Source organism: Euprymna scolopes, chromosome 8 (genome assembly GCF_053919585.1).
Source record: "Euprymna scolopes isolate OS-2025 chromosome 8, ASM5391958v1, whole genome shotgun sequence".
Taxonomy (NCBI): Eukaryota; Metazoa; Mollusca; class Cephalopoda; order Sepiida; family Sepiolidae; genus Euprymna; species Euprymna scolopes.
Window position 1 is genome coordinate 20,794,235 of NC_136489.1, and position 19,446 is coordinate 20,813,680.

Below are 19,446 nucleotides of genomic sequence, written 5' to 3' on the forward strand. Positions count from 1 at the left end.
ATGAATGTAGGGTCGTAGTGTCGTAATCGTCAATGATGTAAATTGGGTAGAATTTTATTATTTATGGGGACAGCTCGACAAGAAGTTGTTTACATTATATTTGAAGGCTACTATGTTGTATTCAATTAGGAAGCAGACAAGTGAAACAATGTTCCATATGCGGGCAGTTCTGGGAAAGAAGTTTTGTTTATGGAATCTGCGTTTAAATTAAAGCACAGTTAGAGGGTGGGGAAATTTTTATATAGTGGTATTAACTAGTCGAGTGTTTCTTGTGAAAGTTTGGCAAGAGGGAATCATGGATTGGTCGAGCACTTGCCATGAAAATAACGACAGAGCAGGCTCGACACGAGCTGATCTTGCAGCAATAGAAGATGCCGGTTGTGGTACGCCATTTCACTCATGTCAAATTGATGCACGCACCGACTTTAGACTCACCTCATTTTACGAAAGTATTTACTCTGTCTGCTTAGATAGAATCGAACATAACTTTCGTTGAAATTTGTTTTTGGTTTTTAATGAGGCTAAAATTATGGCTGCGTTGTGTAAATTGCATTTCGAATAAGAGAAGCGTGTGTAATCTGCTAGTTTCCCTCCTTTCAATCAAACTGTCATAAATCCGTTGCCCCGTTACACTGATGGGAGTAAATAAGATATCTAAGAAATACGAACGTCTAATCTTTGTATTTTCATTTTCTTTCCTTTTTTTATAGATAAATTGAGTTTCGCCAGAAATCAATAATATTTGGTGTAAAATTCCACTTGCAGTTTATTTAACGAACCGGATGTTTAGTTTTGCTTTGTTTTTGTTTTGTTTTTGTTTTTTTCATGTAATGTTAAAGGCATTTTAATAATTATATTTTATGATTCTTGGTTTTATTTGGGAGAAAGCAACCAAAGCGTGTGTTGGGTTATTGAATAACTAGCCGGACTTGTGGAAATACCATAGAATGAGAAAGACACTAAATTATGTTTTGATAAAACTGAATTTTTTTCTGGATAGAGCAAAAATACTTCCGAGAAAATAAAATGAATGGGGTTGTGAATTATTAGTAACAATGAATCTACGAATGGCCCGAAAGAGAGAAAGAGAGAGAGGAGGAGAGAGAGAAATAGAGAGAAAGAAAGAAAAAAAAGAAAGAGAGTCATAACTATTAAATGATGCAAAATGAAATGCATTATGGTCGGCGTCAGTCTACGTGAAAGAAAAAGAAACACCAGGACCAGACAGAAAACTGAAATGAACGTCAACACCAATTTTCGAGGTTTACAGACAACAAATAGACATCTAGGATTACAGATTGAATCCCAAGAATATGGAAAAGACCCAGATCAAGATTCTGACCCAGTGGACATGAATTGACAGCCAACTGTGACTATGCCTATCCAGGAATCAAACTTGGTGGAGGGAAACCATTGAGAAGTTCTTACTTGGGGATGTATAAAATACCATGGTGATAATGATGATGTTTAAAAAGATCTGTTCAAATTTTTATAATTAGCTGAACATTTCGCACAACTTTCCCCCCCCTCTCTCTCTCTCTCTCTCTCTCTTCCTCTCTCTTTCAGCTGTATATGTATTGTCTCATCCTCTCTTAGTCTATATTGATTACAATCACTCCGTCATATTTCTTAAGATCCCTGGGAGCATTCTGGGAAAGAGCGTACCTCTTTTTTCATGGTCGTCATCTAACTTACATGATGAATTTGTACATACAAAAGAGTTGTAGAAACATTGGAAGTAATAAATAGCTTTACTTTTAGCTAGATGAGAATAATAGATCGTTTCTTTCGCCGTCTCAACAGAAGACAGAGTGAAGATCCAAGACGGTAAAAATTAAAAAAAAAAAACAAAGTACATGGAACTCGATATAGAATTGAAAAGGAATATTGTATATGAAACAAGTCAATATAATATCAATAATCACAGAAGCACTTGGAGTAGTGATGATGATGATGATGATGATGATGATGATGATGATGATGATGATGATGATGATGAAAGTTCTAGTAGTAGTAGTAAATAATCGGGAGTCATCACTCAATAATCCGTTTTATATATTATTTCCTGCTATATCAATTGCTTCATACCAAAAGATAAGAAAGTTTCAAACGTTTATATATATATATATATATATATATATATATATATATATATATATATATCGCGTTGCTGCGAAAACAATATCGTTTTCTAACATGTGTTATTTTATGTATGATTTCTGAATTTATTCATTGATATGTACAGCCATCATATATCATTTTGAAGCGCATTTTTCTGCTCCATCGAATTGTGTAGTTCGTTACCGTTTTTAATCTTTTCATTCATTGTTTTTTTGCAGGATTTTCGACAGCATGGACAAAATTCAAATCTGTACGATTTTATTGCTTCAGTTCAAACTAGGCTGAAAAACTGCCGGGACAGCTCGTGATACCAATGAAGCATTTGGCCCAGGAACCACTAACAAACATTTGGCAGAACGGTGGTTGAAGAAATTTTGCAATGGTGACGACAACCTCGAAGATGAAGACAGTCCTGGCCGGCCAACTGAGAGTATAACGAATATTTGAAAGCCATAATTGAAACCGATGCTCGCAAAACCATAAGAGAAGTTTATGTTGAACTCGAGATCAACCACTTGACAATCGTTCGTAATTTAAAGCAAATAGGGAAGTCAAAAAGTGGGATAAATGAGTGCTGCATGAATTGAACGATAAAAAAAATCGCCGTTTTGAGGTGTCTTCTAACTTTCTTCAGTGGAATAAAAACGATCCATTTCTCGAGCGGATTGTGATGTGTGATGAGATGTGGATCCTCTACGACAACCGACGACGTTCGGCACAGTGGTTGGATGCCGAAGAAGCTTCACAACGTTTCCCGAAGCCTAAATTGCACCAAAAAAGGTTATGGTGACTCTTTGGTGGTCTGCATCACAGCTTCTTGAATCCAGGCGAAACAATTGTGGCAGAAAAGTGATGCCGACAAATTGACGAAAATGCACCAGAATCCCCAATGTATGTGTTCGAGATTAGTCAATATGAAGGGACTAAATCTCCTCTATGATAATACTCGGCCGCGTGTTGCTAAACTAACCCTGCAGAAATCGAACGAATTGGGCTATGAGACTCTGCCTCATCCGCCATATTCATCAGACCTCTCGCTCACCGATTATGACTTTTTCAAGCATCTCGATAACTTCTTGCGCGAAAAATGCTTCAAAAGCCGAAATGATGCCGAATCGGCCTTTAATGACTTAATCGCTTTCAAAACTTCGTATTTTTCTGGTCATGGGATAAATAAATTTGTTTCTGGTTGGCAAAAATGTGTCTATTCTAATGGTTCTTATTTCGATAAAAAAAGGTTAATTATAAAAGGAGTTATGATCTTTTGAAATTGGACGTCAAAAACGAAATAATTTTTGCACCAACCTAATATATATGTACACTGCTGATTAAAAAAATGTAAAAAGAAAACTTTTTTTAAGGATAGATTTTAAACTCTTCCGACTTAAGGTTACTAATACTACAATCTAAAACTTTATGGAAACAAAAAGGTACATTCCAAAAAAAATATTTAAAAATGTGCATTTTTATTTGATTAGCTTTTTTACACATTATCAAAATTATAAGATCAAGGGTTTAAATTGTTAGATTTATGGTAATTCTAATGTTTTTAGTTCAGTTAGAGATTAGCAATCACTGTGTAAAGGTGGTACCATGCCTAAAGCAAGAAAACTAAACGTAGTTGAGCGCTCCGTAAATCTAGGATTCCATAAGCAAGGTTAAGCGAGTGGTATCAGCTAAGGTAAATCTCAGTAAATCTGTTATTTGCAACTTTCTAAAGAACACTGAAAATTATGGAAAAGCAAAATTCTTTGGTAGCCCCCCCCAAAAAAAATTTCTACTGCATTGAGTAGGAGAATAAGACGGGTTGCTATGAATGACAGAGGACTTTCTTCTAGTGAAATTAAGGCGGTTACAGATGCTGATTGAAGTCCAATAAACATCAGGCGACATTTGCAACAAAAAGGCATGGTAAATAAAAAGCGTAAACAAATTCCTCGATTGCTTCCACGTCACAAAGTGTACCGTTAAAGATTTGGTCGTGAATACCAAACCTGGGACGTTGAGAAGTGGAAGAAATTCCTATTTTCTGATGAGAAAAAAATTCAATTTAAATGGTCCTGATGGCTTCCAGCGATATTGGCATGACAAAAACATGCCCCTTGAAATTTTTTCCACACGTCATAGTGGTGGAGGGTCCGTAATGGTACGGGGTGTCTTTTCTTACAGAGGGACGATGGAGCTCCAGGTGGTGCAGGATCGTCAAACTGTAGCTGGTTATCTTAGCATGCTACAAAAAGCATCTTTGATGATGGAGGGGATCGTTTGTGTGGAGATGGATGGTTATTCCAACAGAATAATGCTGCAATCCAAATTGCAAGACGGACCTTAAGCTTTCTACAAGAAAATGGAGTCCATCTCTTGGGACATCCTGCATGCTCACCGGACGTGAATCCAATTGAAAATCTTTGGGGATGGATGACAACAGAGGTTTATCGAAATGGCAAACAATATTCAACAAAAAAATAAACTTCATGAAGCGATCTTCAGAAACTGGAGACGGATCCCCCACACCTTAATGGAAACCCTCATTTCCAGCATGCCCCAAAGAATTTTTCAAGACATCAAAAGCAGTGGAGGTAGAACTCATTTTTATGTTTGATTGTGTCATACACTTTTCATACATTTTTTGTACAATTCAATAGGATTCTTGTCTTTGGTCTTATAATGTTGATCATGTGTAAAAAAAACCTCATTTAATAAAAATGTAACTTTTAAAAATAAATCTTAGGAATATAGCCTTTTGTTTCCATAACCTTTTCGATTGTAGTATTGGTATCCTTCAGTCGGAAAAGTTTAAAATCTATCCTTAAAAAGAAGTGTTTGGTTTTTTTAAGATTTTTATGTGGTCTTAAGTTTTTGATCAGGAGTGTATATATATATATATATATATATATATATATATATATATATTACAAGGTAGTCACCACTTATCAAGGCCCGGAAGCCACTCGGGGGTAAGGGTTATTGCGTGTACTGTACGTTAGTATTAGAGATTTGATAACGTGTCTTACTTAAGGGGGCGGTTCGTCAGGAATTTGTTTATGTTGAATTTTAAGACATCAAGGTTATAGTCAGGTGGGAAATAGGCAAATGGAACAGAGTTACACAGCCGTGCACTTCTAAGAAAGAAGTTTTGTTCATGGAATCTACGTTTTGGTTGTGGTACAGATAAAGAGTGGGGAAAATTGTTGACAGTTGTTTCAGCTAGACGAGTGTTGATCGTGAAAGATTTTCGAGGGGGGACCAGAGATTGGAGCTCAGACGAGCATTTCCTATGGAAGTAACGAGACATTACAGGGAAGAGAAAAGGGCATCCCCCACTAAGCCACGAAGCCTATTTTGTACAAGGCAGGATAGGCTGATTTTAGCAGCTCCTGCCCAGATGTGGCAACATTACTCCATACTTGGACGTACTTGGCTTTTATATAGATAGAGAATTGCATCAGCAGTGAGATATCTTCTGGAGCGGTAGAAGGAGCCTACCATTTTCCAGCGACCTTGGCAACTGATGTACGTGTTCCATTTCAGGTCAGGAGTAAAGGTCAATCTCAGAAGCTTATCAAAACATGGAGCTTCGCCGAGACGAGCGATTCATTTCAATTGATGCCAGATGGGGATCAAAGCGTTGATGATGTAAAGATAGGAGCTTGATTTTAGATGCATTAAAAGTAACTGGCCACCTCTTCCACCACTGTACCACGCGCTCGAGTTCAGAGGAGAGAGAATCAGACAGAACTTTGTTATTTACGACCGGTGATGTGTTGCCATAGATGGTCGTGTCATCAGCATAGATGTCAACGAATGATTTATGTGTTTAGGGAGATCATTGACCTAGATCAGGAAGAGAGTTGGGCCCAGGATAGCCCCCTGGGGGACTGCAGCATTAATACTGAAGGCCTCTGATTTCTGCCCATCAACCACTACTCTTAGTAACCTATCAGAGAGAACTGATTTAATGACTGAGAAAACATTTTCAGTCATACCGTAGCTGGAAATCTTGTGAAGTAGAGCCTTATGCCATACCTTATCGAAGGCCTTTGATATATCAAGAGTATATATATATATATATGGAGAGAAAAAAGAAAACAGTAAAGAAAAATAAATGAGCTAAAAAAGAATAGTCTTTTTATAAAGCAAAGTATTTACGATAGCAGCAGCTCTACCCGGTTAAGAGGAGTAATTTATAAATTACAAGATGACATTAATGACCTGATTAGTTAATAAAATTCTATGTAATTTTTATTTCTCATCTTTTTTTTTTTGCTATATGTAAATAAATAGATAACTAGAGAGACACATACAGGTATATATATATATATATATGCGGATATTTTTAATCAAAAAGCGTAACCACATTAAAAACAAACGATACTTTCTCATTTATATAATTTTAGAAGTTCTCACATGAGAGTGATGATATCGCAGTGATTGGTATAATAAAGAAGAAATACAGAAATCACAGGAAAGAGTTTAATTTCTTAAAAAATACTTTCTAACAGATCGATAATTTAAAAGTAATATGATTGAGTTTCCCACATAACGTCTCTGCTAACACCATGAAAGGAAAGATGGCTGATCTTAAAGTTGGTGGGGGAGGGGGAAGACGAAAGCTTATAATTATATTTCAACCCGTATCGCAATAATAAAACACACGTTAACAGATGCATAGATATCTAGGCCTTCACGCACATGCGCACTTGCGTTTATTACCACGCACATGCACACGGACACACGGGCGCACACGCGCGCACTCGCATGCACTCGCGCGCACTCGCGTACACATATACACAGACGGTGTGTGTTTTATAGTATATCAACCTCTTTTGGAGATAGTTCATGCTTAATCAAGTATGCTTGAAATTCTTTATATCTTAAAATATTTATTCGTTATATTTATTATTTAATTGGAATCCATTATTGAGATGAGTATTAGTTATTAATTTTTTTTTTATTTCGGACTATTATCCTCATCTTTTTTTGTTTTTAATTGTTGTTTCACAACGTTTCGGTCAACTATTCTTCTGGTCTTCGCCACGTGGTGAAACAACGGTAACTATGGCTGGCAGTAATTGCTTAAAATGCAGTAAGGAGATTCGGAGTTTCAAGCCCGTCGTGGTTACCACCTGACGAAGGCCAGAAGAATAGTTGGCCGAAACGTCGTGAAACAACAACTAAAAAAAAAGATGAGGATAATAAATAAATTAATTAATTAAATAGTATTCATCTCAAAATGAATTCCAATTAAGGAATATATATATATATATATATATATATATATATATATATAATCGTATATATATATATATATATATATATAATCGTATATATATATATATATATATATATATATATATATATATATATATATATATATATATATATATATATATATATATATACGATTCGGTACGGACCCGACTATGGAATATCAGATAATAAATAAACGTGAGTCTATAAGACCAAAAAATTCAACCTTGATCGCCCTTCGGGGCCCGTGACGCAGTGGATAGCGACGTTGAATCTACGGTTCCAGGTGAGAATTGTCTGAAGATAGCGGTTTCAATCCTACCCAAACCGGCCAGAGGCTTACTTAGCAAAAACGTGGTGAGACGACACCAACTATGGAAGGCAGTAATTGCTGAGAATACAGTTAGGAGATTCGAAGTTCCTATTCCGTCGCGGTGACTACCTGAGTAATTATTCGTTATGGTAGGTTTTATTGTTTTGTTTTACGGACAATCTAATGTCGAATCCAGTAGTTTAAAAAAAAAAGTAATTATGCTTTAAGGTTTTTATATCTTCAAATATTTATTCATTACGTATAAAACAAATAAACATGCATATACACAAACTATCATACACATATATGTATGTATGCATATATATATATATATATAAAACTAACATAAAAACAAAAAAAGACGTAACCTAGATTTAAAACAGATCAACACACTAGATATCCAGGCTAAATAGAACACAAACAAAGAATCAGGTCAACCAGAGATCAAAAGGGGCCTTTGTCCTATACGTGCATGTCCATTGGCTGATAGGAAGGGCGCGGTGGATACTAGAAAGCTGATTGGTTAACTAAAATCTCAATAGAAGGTGCGTGTATAAAAACGACAGACAACCACAAAATTCGCGCATAAGCCTGAAGAATCCTAGAGTGGATGAAACGCGGAATATTCAGTTTAGCTTAATCGCCATATATATTTTATAAATTACTATATATATATATATATATATATATATATATATATATATATATATAATGTGTGTATGTGTGTCTGTGTCTGTGTCTGCTCCTGTGTGATTACCCTATTGTTAACCATCACGAAACTCTTAGTGAATCTTAGTGAATCGATGTTAATATCAATAAAAATAAACTTTGTTTTCAAATCCTTCTCCAACATTAATCAAAATTTAATATGGCATTAATTCAGTTATAAAGCGATTGACTATGCCTCATGAATATCATAAAAATCAATTCATTTTAACCATTGCAGTTGTGTGCAAGTTCATTCGGATCGATAGAAAATAATTATCTTTGATAATTTAACTGAATAATAATCATCACCGGAACAAAAGCACCTGCTGTTGTTTTTGCTTTCATACTTGTGACAAAAGAATCCAAGAAAAGCACTAATTGAACTTTATCTATAGCTAACATAGAGATAAATCAAGCACCGTTAGCATATAAACGAACGAATCAAATCTTGTTTCTTACAGTGAATTTCATTGTACCGTATTATTAGCAATATAAAAACGTAATAAGCCACTTTTTTAAAAAGGAAACGATTTAGTCTGATGCAGAAGAGTTACTAATGTTAAATATTTCCAGACAGTCACCTAAAAAATAAAAATCTTCTAAATAAATAGCTGATTTAGAAGTGAACAAAATAAAATAAGAGATGTCTACCTTAGTTAAGATAGTTTACGCCTGGAAATTCAAAATTAAATGACTTCACTACATTTCAGGAAAAACAGCGTATATACAGCTGGTATTAAACTAATGTATGTGTGTGTGTGTGTGTGTGTGTGTCTGCTATGTGAACGACGCTCGTGGGCATTAATGGTTGTGTACGCGTTCGCGCTCGCTAATACGTGTGTGTCAAGTTGTTCTATTTCTGTTCTCTCATACTCTATTCTTTTATTCTTCATTTGAATTTTATAATTCAGCATATTTCACTTTCATTGGACCCTAATTAATTAATGACCTTCCATTCTAACGTGGGTGTTACGTTCGAGCCGTATTTGTTACAGTTTAAACCTCTCTCGGACCCGCACACCGTCTGGTGTCCTCGCAAAGGTACAAGCAAACAAAAATAACAAAGATTTTTTCTGTTTTAGCAAAAGGCATTTATTACTGTTACTTTACTTCTTGTTTTCTTTTTTTGTTTTGCTTTCTTTTTCTTTTCATTTCGTCTGACTAAAATTAACAAAACCCTGCTGGTTCAACATCAGCTTAAACGTCTCTCGCCGCCACCATCTTACCCGAAACGCGTTTTTCTTTCTCCCGACCTCACCCGGCCATAGCACGCCATTTCTCGCCTTCGATTTTACACGGTGACACTTTTCTTTTTTCCCAAATCATGTGCTGTATTTTTCCCTTTTCTTGTGATGCAAGTTCTCGCACGCCTGTTTAATTTGCATACGTGCTCAAACGTCTGCTGCTGCTGCTGTTAAACCCTTAACTAGCAATTTATCTTTCGCTGTTGCTGATATTTTCACACACGCTCCATTGCACCATAAAATTCATTATTTACTCCCAAATCGTACTCCATGCCTCTACCGCCTAATCCCGTAAAAGTCCTACTCTTGCACATTTAAACTACCGTAATTATCTAATAATCCTCCGGATAACCCTCTCTTTTCCTTTAATATATATCTCCTATACATGATCCCCTAATATACCTATTGCTAGACCCCGGTTCTTCTCACGGGACGCATTTGGCTTCGAAATGTCTTGCATGAAGAGCTTGACAGTACCTGTTTCGTAGCGGGGTTTTGTTAATTTCATGATAGACGAAATGAGCAGTAAAAAAATAACAACAAACTGAATCAAATTTATTTTTGTTTGTTCTTTTGCGAAAGTACCAGAGAGTGCGGGGTCCAAAGAGTGGTTTGAACTGTAATGAACACGGTTACAGCGTAACGCCCACGTTACAATGGGGGGCAATTAATTAAGTAATTAATTAATTAGGGTCCAATGAAAGTGAAACATGCTGAGCTATACGTCAAATGAGCATATCTGTGTATATATTATCAAATCATGTTGTTCTGTTGAAAAACATTGTTTTGTGCAATGCATCATGCAGCAGATACAATTCACTTTTAAAGAACAATATGATGTCTTTAAGAAAATGATTTGATAAAGTAAGAATATAAATCAAAAATATTGATTTCCATAAATCGATAATAAATAATCGTAAATGAGGATCACGGGATATGTATGTGTCACACTTAAAAGAACACGTTTTTTTAATGTTTTCCGAAACATTGCAAACCTTACCGGAAACAATATGAAAGTGCGATGATTGATATTAAAAAGTCATGCGTTCTTTATCGATTATATGATCATAACGGTGTAAAATCGATGAAAATCATACGCATTTGATTTTCCTTTGAAAACCTCGATTTAAGGTGATTTTGAATAAAATTTAATACCCGTAAAATTGTTTGCACCGCGGATAATCAAAATGATTTATCATCAAAAACTAGTAAACATTTTGACGCTATTATTTGACTGCAAACTCATATCTTTTCTTTAAATTTAGATTTCCCTACAAAAAAGGCACACTGCCATAGAGATGAAAAGAGCTACTCTGACTTACAAACTAAATTTATAGGTGCATCCTAGGCGGGGACATGTGAACCGATATACTTTTTTGCATAAAATTTTAATTTTAATTTCGTGGTTTAGTGGAGGATGCCCTTTTCTCTACCCTGCAACCTCTCTCCAACAGAAGAGACGTTGCGAGCCTTTTTTTTTTTTACATAGGCATCACCACATTATCAAGGTCAAGAGGCCACTCAAGGATAAGGGTTAAAGAGTGTACAGTAGAAATTGGACAATATAGTAATCATTAGTAATGAAAATTTGGCAAATTTGATAACTTATATGGAACGGCTCATCAAGAACATATTTACGTTAGACTTGAAGACAACCATATTGTAGTCAGCCGGAAAGCAGGAAAACGGAAGACAATTCCACAGGCGTGCAGTTCTTGTTTTATCGTTATTTCCATGGCAGATACTCGTCTGAACTCCAATCTCTGGTCCCCCCTCGCCAATCTTTCACGAAAAACACCCGTCTAGCTGAATCCACTGTGAAAAATGTCCCCCACTCTATATCTGTGCCTAAATCAAAACGCGGATTCCATGAACAAAGCTTCTTTCTTAGAACTGCACGCCTGTGGAACTCTGTTCCGTCTGCCTGCTTCCCTCCGGACTACAACTTGGATGTCTTCAAGTCCAATGTTAACAAATTCCTAATGAACCGCCCCCTTAAGTAAACACTTCAGCAAATCTCCACACTAACGTAATGTACTTGCAATAACCCTTATCCCTGAGTGGCTTCCGGGCCTTGATAAGTGGTGACCACTGTGTAAAAAAAAAAATTATGCTTATTACTACAGTAAGTGAAACTGGAAACAGGGAAGGAATTCCAAAGACAAGTGAGCTGAGTAAAGAAGCTATTAAAATAATAAATTACTCGACATCTGTGAAGGTGTGTAGTTATGCATCTTGTCGGGTTGATCGTATTTATTTAGGAAGCATGAATGCAGAATATTTATCGAAGTCCATTTCGTTAACGCACTTAGCATAACATAAGAACGCGACATTGCGGTGATGTGACAGGGGATGGAGCTTGACAAACAATGTGAGGAATTATTAGGTTAGAGATTCTTTTTCTTGCGTAACATTATCCAGAAGCTGTGTCTAGTCGTTTGTTCTCCAGCCCAAATGTGGCAACAATAATCCATGTTGAATATTTTTCAGACTAGTATCGTGTTACCTACCAAATGGTTTCCTAGCGCGCCATCTTCACTATGCACACATGTGAGCTTTTCTAAGGCGAAAACTTAAAATCATAATAGACACTCCTATCGAATGCTTATAACCTTTCTGTTTGTTAGAAAAGCTTGGCATCGGGATAATTTTCCCTACAAATAACCCCTGACAAAATATTCAAAATCGCATAGTATCCGCGACCCAAATAAGATCTCGGTACGGCTAACCCACACTGGGTTTTACGAGGAATGAGGAACTTTTTTTCAAGTGGGGGAACATTAAGTAATAGCATGAAGCTGGATACTGCACCTAACTAGATGAATTATTGTCCTAGAATCCGGTAAAACCGAGACCACAAGAAATATGTACTATAACATATTTGAAGGGTCAATTGGGGAGAGGAAAATTATGTTCTCAACTTCTATATAAACAGACTTTGAGAAATAAAGGAGAACTTTAATTGAATACTCGAATATCGATGCATTTCATATAGAGATCAAATGTTAGCACTTAGGAAGGGGTTCTCTGTGATTTCTAAGAACTTTGATTGAAATAAAATGAAACGGCACGTGATATGTAGTTAAGGAGTAATATTTTTTTTTAATAATTACATGTTATTTAGCATTTACAAATCGCCTATATTATATTTTATCGGTCCCATAATATCTAACTCTCCATTGGGGGAGGGAGTCATTCTCGCCTTGAAATCAAAGTTGGCGCGACAATAGACAGAAAAGTAATTTAAAGAAAAGCAATTTTATTAGACTGTTGACGTTGCCTTCTTCTCTGCTAGTAGCGATAGATAAGATTGAAACCGCTATCTTCAGACAATGCTCATCCGGAACCGTAAAGATTCAACAAAAAACAATAACTAATAAAGATGAGAATAATAGTCCGACATAAAAATAAAATTAATATATATAATACTCATCTCAAAAATGAATTAATATGTACCAATCGGTACAGACCTGACTATGGAAGATCAGATAATAAATAAACGTGGGTTTATAAGATAAAAAAAATCCAATCTTGATCGCCCTTCGGGGGCCCGCGGGGCAGTTGATAGAGACGTTGAATCTCTACGGTTCAAGATGAGCATTGTCTGAAGATAGCGGTTTCGATCCTACCCAAAGCCGGCTAGAGGCTTACTTGGCCAAAAGGTGGTGAGACGACAACAGCTACGGATGGCAGTGATTGCTGAGAATGCAGTTAGGAGATTCAAAGTTCCTATCCGTCGCGGTTACCACCTGACGAAGGCCAGAGGAATAGTTGGCCGAAACGTCGTGAAAAAACAACAACCAATAAAGATGAGACTAATAGTCCGAAATAAAAATAAAATTAATACATATAATACTCATCTCAAAAATGAATTAATATTTACATGTGAAGTATTTATAAGCCTGTTTACAGATCATATTACGTTCGTTATAGAAAGCAAAAGATGTTATTATTATTATTATTGATATATCCCGCGAAATGAAGATATACGTTTGAAGTAGCTGAGTGGTTTAAGCTTTTTAACTGTTCGATGAGCAGTAAAAAAATAACAACAAACTGAATCAAATTTATTTTTTGTTTGTTTGTTCTTTTGCGAGAGTACCAGAGAGTGCGGGGTCCAAAGAGTGGTTTGAACTGTAATGAACACGGTTACAGCGTAACGCCCACGTTACAATGGGAGGTAATTAATTAAGTAATTAATTAGGGTCCAATGAAAGTGAAACATGTTGAGCTATACGTCAAATGAGCATATCTGTGTATATATTCTCAAATCATGTTGTTGTGTTGAAAAACATTGTTTTGTGCAATGCATCATGCAGCAGATACAATTCACTTTTAAAGAACAATATGATATCTTTAAAAAAAAATGATTTGATAAAGTAAGAACATAAAGCAAAAATATGTGCCTTGTTTGGGGTGAAAATGCAATAAAGAAAAATAATAAAAAATCTAAAGTAACGAGTTTAGACGATTACCAAACGATAAAATGCGAGTCGTTGCTCTGCATTTCATACTGATAATCAAATGCTAGTCTACAAAGGATATTTTATGTCTGCAACTGATTCCTCCTGTTCTTTTACCGACAGGAATTTACCGATTATCTTTCGTGCCCAACTTTATATTTTACTGCTGGAATAAATAGTAGATGCGTTTTCTCTTGAAATATAATCTCCGTTGCCTAGCGACTGAAATGTACTTGGAATGATTTTATGACCGCAATGCATTATAAAAATTGGTTTTATCCTGAAAATATGTCAAAGTTGTTATTTTTTAATGATTGATGAGAAAATACCTTTGGCCAAATCAGTATAACCGCAGCATATAGAATCAGCAATACTGTTTTCAAATCCTACTAGTAGTACAAACTAAGACCAAAATGCAACTCAAGGATCAAATTTAATGGTATGGTTATATAATCTATCTATCTTCTATACTCCTATAATTTTTTTTTTGTTATTTTTTTGTGTGTATTGCTATTCATATTTACATCCTTTCTTTCTATTTAGTTAAAAAGAAAATACTACTTTGTTATATGTGGGTCCTAGAATTACATTCATCTTCAAAAGATCTAGCTTATTTGCATATTCTTTTAAACATTCATTTTAATGAATTTCCTATTATTTTTTTCGGTTTTCTTATGAGATAATCATCTTTAGTTAACTATTACGTGTGATTACAGTCATGCAGATATTCTACATGATTTATACTTTCGTAATATTTGCGTAAAAAGTTATAGTAAACACAAATTTCTATATATATTTATGTATGCGTATATATATGTATATATTTGGTTAAAAAAATTTGCTTACCAAACTCATTTGTCAGTTTTTGTCTACAGACATGAAACTAAATATATAGGGCAGTCGAATCTATGCGGAACTTTATATTTGGGGTGTAGCCTGGGAAAGACGATGCAAAGGTCCGAAAATTAAAGAAATGGAATTTGCCAGGTGAAAGTTGAATGACGACATTACGAATATGCATGCATAACGCAATAGCTATTGGTTCATGTTTTAATACAGCAAAAATGCTTCTATAGCTCAGGTATTAAAAAAACGCCAAGAAAAAGTAAATTGTAAGCTAAATATTTGGGTTTCGATTCACGGTGGTGTCGCACGAGTTATTTTTTTATTTTTAACTTTTTTAATCATTATCATATATAGAGTCTAATATAACATAATAATAGATACGAAATCTGCATTAATTTACGTCATATTTAAGCGTATTTTAAGACCGGGCAATTACGGGCGACCTGCTAGTATTTAATAATACAGAGTGATCGGTAAAAAGGGTGGAAATCTGAGGTAGTGAATGTTATTGTTTAAATTTTTTATTTGACTTGTACTGCGTCTGAGTTTGATGGCAACACTATGAACAGAGGCTGCAGGAAACAAGTCTCGGATATTCAAATGCACGTGATTACCAATTTTAAAACTGTTAATCCGACTTGGAACTGCCAAAATGTCTTGCCGTTTTATTGAATTTTTATTCAATGGTTACAAAGCTTCAGTTGGATGATGTTGTTGCAACTTTGAGGCGAGAAGATCCTATAACATTATCCAACACATTGTGTGAAGTTTACGTCACAAACGAAGACAAGAAAAGAAAAAAAAATTCAACTTTCTTTTGTTTAGTACAACATTTATTTCCTTATTTGCTCGTTACAGCTGTCACGTCTTCTCGAGCGTCATTTACGCCTAGCACGTAATCGCGAACGTCATCCACGTCTCTCTCGCGATCACTCTTTTTCTCCTTTTTATAGTTTTCTCCCCTCTGCCGATGATGTCAGTTCGCATTCATTTACATACACGCATTCATGCTATGTTACTCGTAAAAAAAAATGTGCCGTTTAAAAATTATAAAATTTATTCTTCGTAAAAATAAGCTAATGTTTGACAAATTGCCATCTTTTCTAGTGATCACTTCGTGTTAGCGGATTAAGAATCTCTACATATATTTCTAACTTACTGCAACATGGTATTCTTAAAGTCTAATGGTAACAAATATTTGCGTAGCCGCCCAAATCATACCATATATCGTGAACACTCTCATTTTATAGTTTGCGTACTACTAACCGCATGTATATCTCTATCTACTGTTATATAAAAGAAACATGGTATGTGTGTGTATTTGTGTGAGTTCGATCCTTATGGACTCAAAAACGGCTGGGCCGATTTTTTTGTTTGAAATTTCATAAAAAAGTATTTTATGTACCTGTCAGCGTTCTTAGATAAGTTTTTTATCTGGATGATTTCGATAAGTAGGGATAATCGATCATTAAAAACATCCAATAAAAGAACGAATAGGCGATGTTTTCCTTCTACAGCCTAACATCACAAGTGCATTTAAAAAGTTTTATTTCCAAACAAGCCGAAAAGTTACGATGTATAAAATCAACAGTAAGTTTCTTGATAAGACAGGGGCGCGTTCGAAGTAAATGTTTCTGTTTAGAGCACAACTTAATCATAGTACGTGACTTTTGCATTTTAAACATTAATTAAAGCGATTACATATAAAAATAATTTTACAAAGCAACAGTAGGTTTTGTACATGGCAATGTAGACTACAATGTCTTGTGGACTAAGTAACTGGGGAGGTAGATATTTGAGGCTTCCTCGCGGTGCACTGCGATGGATCCTTAATTAGAGCAGGCAAGCAATCGATTGGATTGAAAATTTAGCGATTTTACGGATTTCGATGACAATAAAAATATGGAAGTGTGAAACATGCGTTGATCATCGCTCAATCCAGGACAACGTCGGGTCGCTCTGCATATATATATATATATATATATATATATATATATATATATATATATATATATATATATATATATATAGTATTTCTCCACATTCTAAATATCAAGTTTTCTCAGTTGGTAATTTCTTGCTTTTCAAAAGGTAACCATTACGATATTGTTTCATTCACGGTCAACAAGTCTGCAAATTTATGTCTTTGCTTTATTTTTAGTCACTTACTCGTCTGATGTTCACCTTAACGCATAGAAAAAACACAATTTCGAACAACTCTCATCGTTTATATAACGGGCACAATCTGACATGTTTTTCACGTTACTTGGCAACGTGCGTCGGTTGTATGAATCATTTAAGTTATTCAAAATAGTGTGTTTTCGATGTTTTTTTGTTTTTTTTTATTTTATAACATATTTAAAATCAAAATAATATAAGACAGAATTGGAAGAATAGAAAAATATGCCTCTTGATTGCTTTAATCTTTTTGCTGACAATTAAAAGATTCTATTATAAAAAGGGATGATAGGTGAATTTATACATATATATATATAAATATATATATATATATATATATAATATATACATGTATGTAATGATCATCACTTCTTGACAGAACAAAACCATCTTTCCTTTGCTTTTTTGTTGATTATTTATCCATTTCTATGTACTTTTTAAAATAGTCTTTTGTTTTTGTTATTTCATTTAATAGGTTTTAATTTGTGTTATTTGATTTTTTTAATATATATATACATTTACACACACACATTCATATATATATACATATATATACATATATATACATATATACACACACACACACACACACACACACACACACATATATATATATATATATATATATATATATATGGAGATGCGATCAAGATGCATTTTCTATCTTCCTTGGAAATGAAGCCCATCCCTACTTTTATACAGTCTATTGCAGAAGTTACACTTTAGCTGAGATGAAGGGACACCAACCGGTACTGCCTTACTGTGTATTTGCAGACAATAGAGCAAATAAAACATCTATGCTCTCAAGTCTTTTCCCCGTCAAAAAACAAGACTGGTTTCCATGTGATCGCTTGTAGTTAGCTCGCCCGGCTCCGGATAAAGTTATTTTACCGCAGAAATCACAAACCTGGTTCATCACAAAAGCTTCTGAGAGACCTGGCATATCTGAGAGATTTTTCTTCCATATATCACTCTTTATTTTTGCATGCTCATATTTTTCTTTTCAAAGCTATCATAGGCAAGGTAAACCATGGAGCGCCACTTTTTACGATTATTGGAAGAACTCTCCCAGCTAAACACGTCAATACTGAGAGCTTTATGATTATCCTTGATGTTGTTCTTAAAGCGTTTCTTTGGCTTATGTTGTGGACGTTTTCCTTGTATATTTTTCACCATAAAACAGGCTCTTCAACAATCTCTCGTCATCTCATCTCGTTGCATGTAATAAACTTTTCGATACATGGTACGTCAGCTCGCACGGGCACATCCGTATCAGGTGTAAAAGCATTCCATCTGATACCAAGAATGTGTCTTAGAAATTTGTGGTTCGCTCCCTCCATGGCTTCTATATCTACAATAATTTGTCCAGGCTTCAGAAACGTAAAGCACAGATGATAAAATACAAGATTGAGATACACTGATCTTTTTACAAAGGGTTATACCTCTGTCAAACCATACCCGCTTCTCTAAGTGTTGTATCCTTACTTTAAATAAGAATACAGCAAGAAACACGGAGTTATGGGTGAAAGACAAAGGGGTTTCTTTACAAGGGAATATATGTGACATAGGAGTTACTCGACATCTTGTCTTGTTCTCTTCCTGTCTTTTTTTCTTCTGCCTCAGTCACGTGAGAGGGTCAATATATCTATAGTTCATTTCATCTATGAAGGGATGTTAGGTTATTCCATTACATCACTAAGCTACCAAAAGTTTTAGTGGCACGCTGTATCCTATAGTTGACATCAGCGATCAGGGTTCAATCTCTGGCAACGGTACTACCCAAAAACACGAATGTGTCAACAACGCCAAGCTTCTGGTTGTTGACAAAAGTATTTGGTTCCACATACAAACTACCGCGTGGAGGTGTAAACATGACCTTAGTCTTCTTAAGCTTAAAAGAGGCGCAGACCCCTGAAAACAGATCCATGATACCCTGCATATCTCTCTCACTATGGGCCATAAGATCAGCGTCATATATATATATATATATATATATATATATTTTTTTTTATATATATATATATGTGTGTGTGTGTGTGTGGGTGTGTGTGTGTGTGGAGGGTGTGGGTCAGATGTCATGTAAGGAACTGAATTCTATTTAAGACTTTATGTGGGTCAGAGGCTAGGGAATGAGGGTGGCGAGTTGTATGCTTTGGTTTCCATTCTAGCTAATGGCACCCAAATCATATTTATATTTTTTGTAGTTTAGATCTCACTACAATATATGAGGTTCGATATAATAATCGATAGAGAATTGTCTATAATAATAAATAAGTAATCTGCATGAATTAAACTATCATATTTAAGTGTATTTTATGACAAG

General features: G+C 35.1%; 1 protein-coding gene across 7 annotated transcripts in view; it reads left to right on the plus strand.

Annotated features, from left to right (window-relative positions):
* The window catches only part of LOC145283502 (dopamine receptor 2-like), a 1,112,732-nt gene that overhangs the window by 431,679 nt on the left and 661,607 nt on the right, over positions 1 to 19,446 (plus strand). The gene's annotated exons all lie outside the window — the stretch shown is intronic.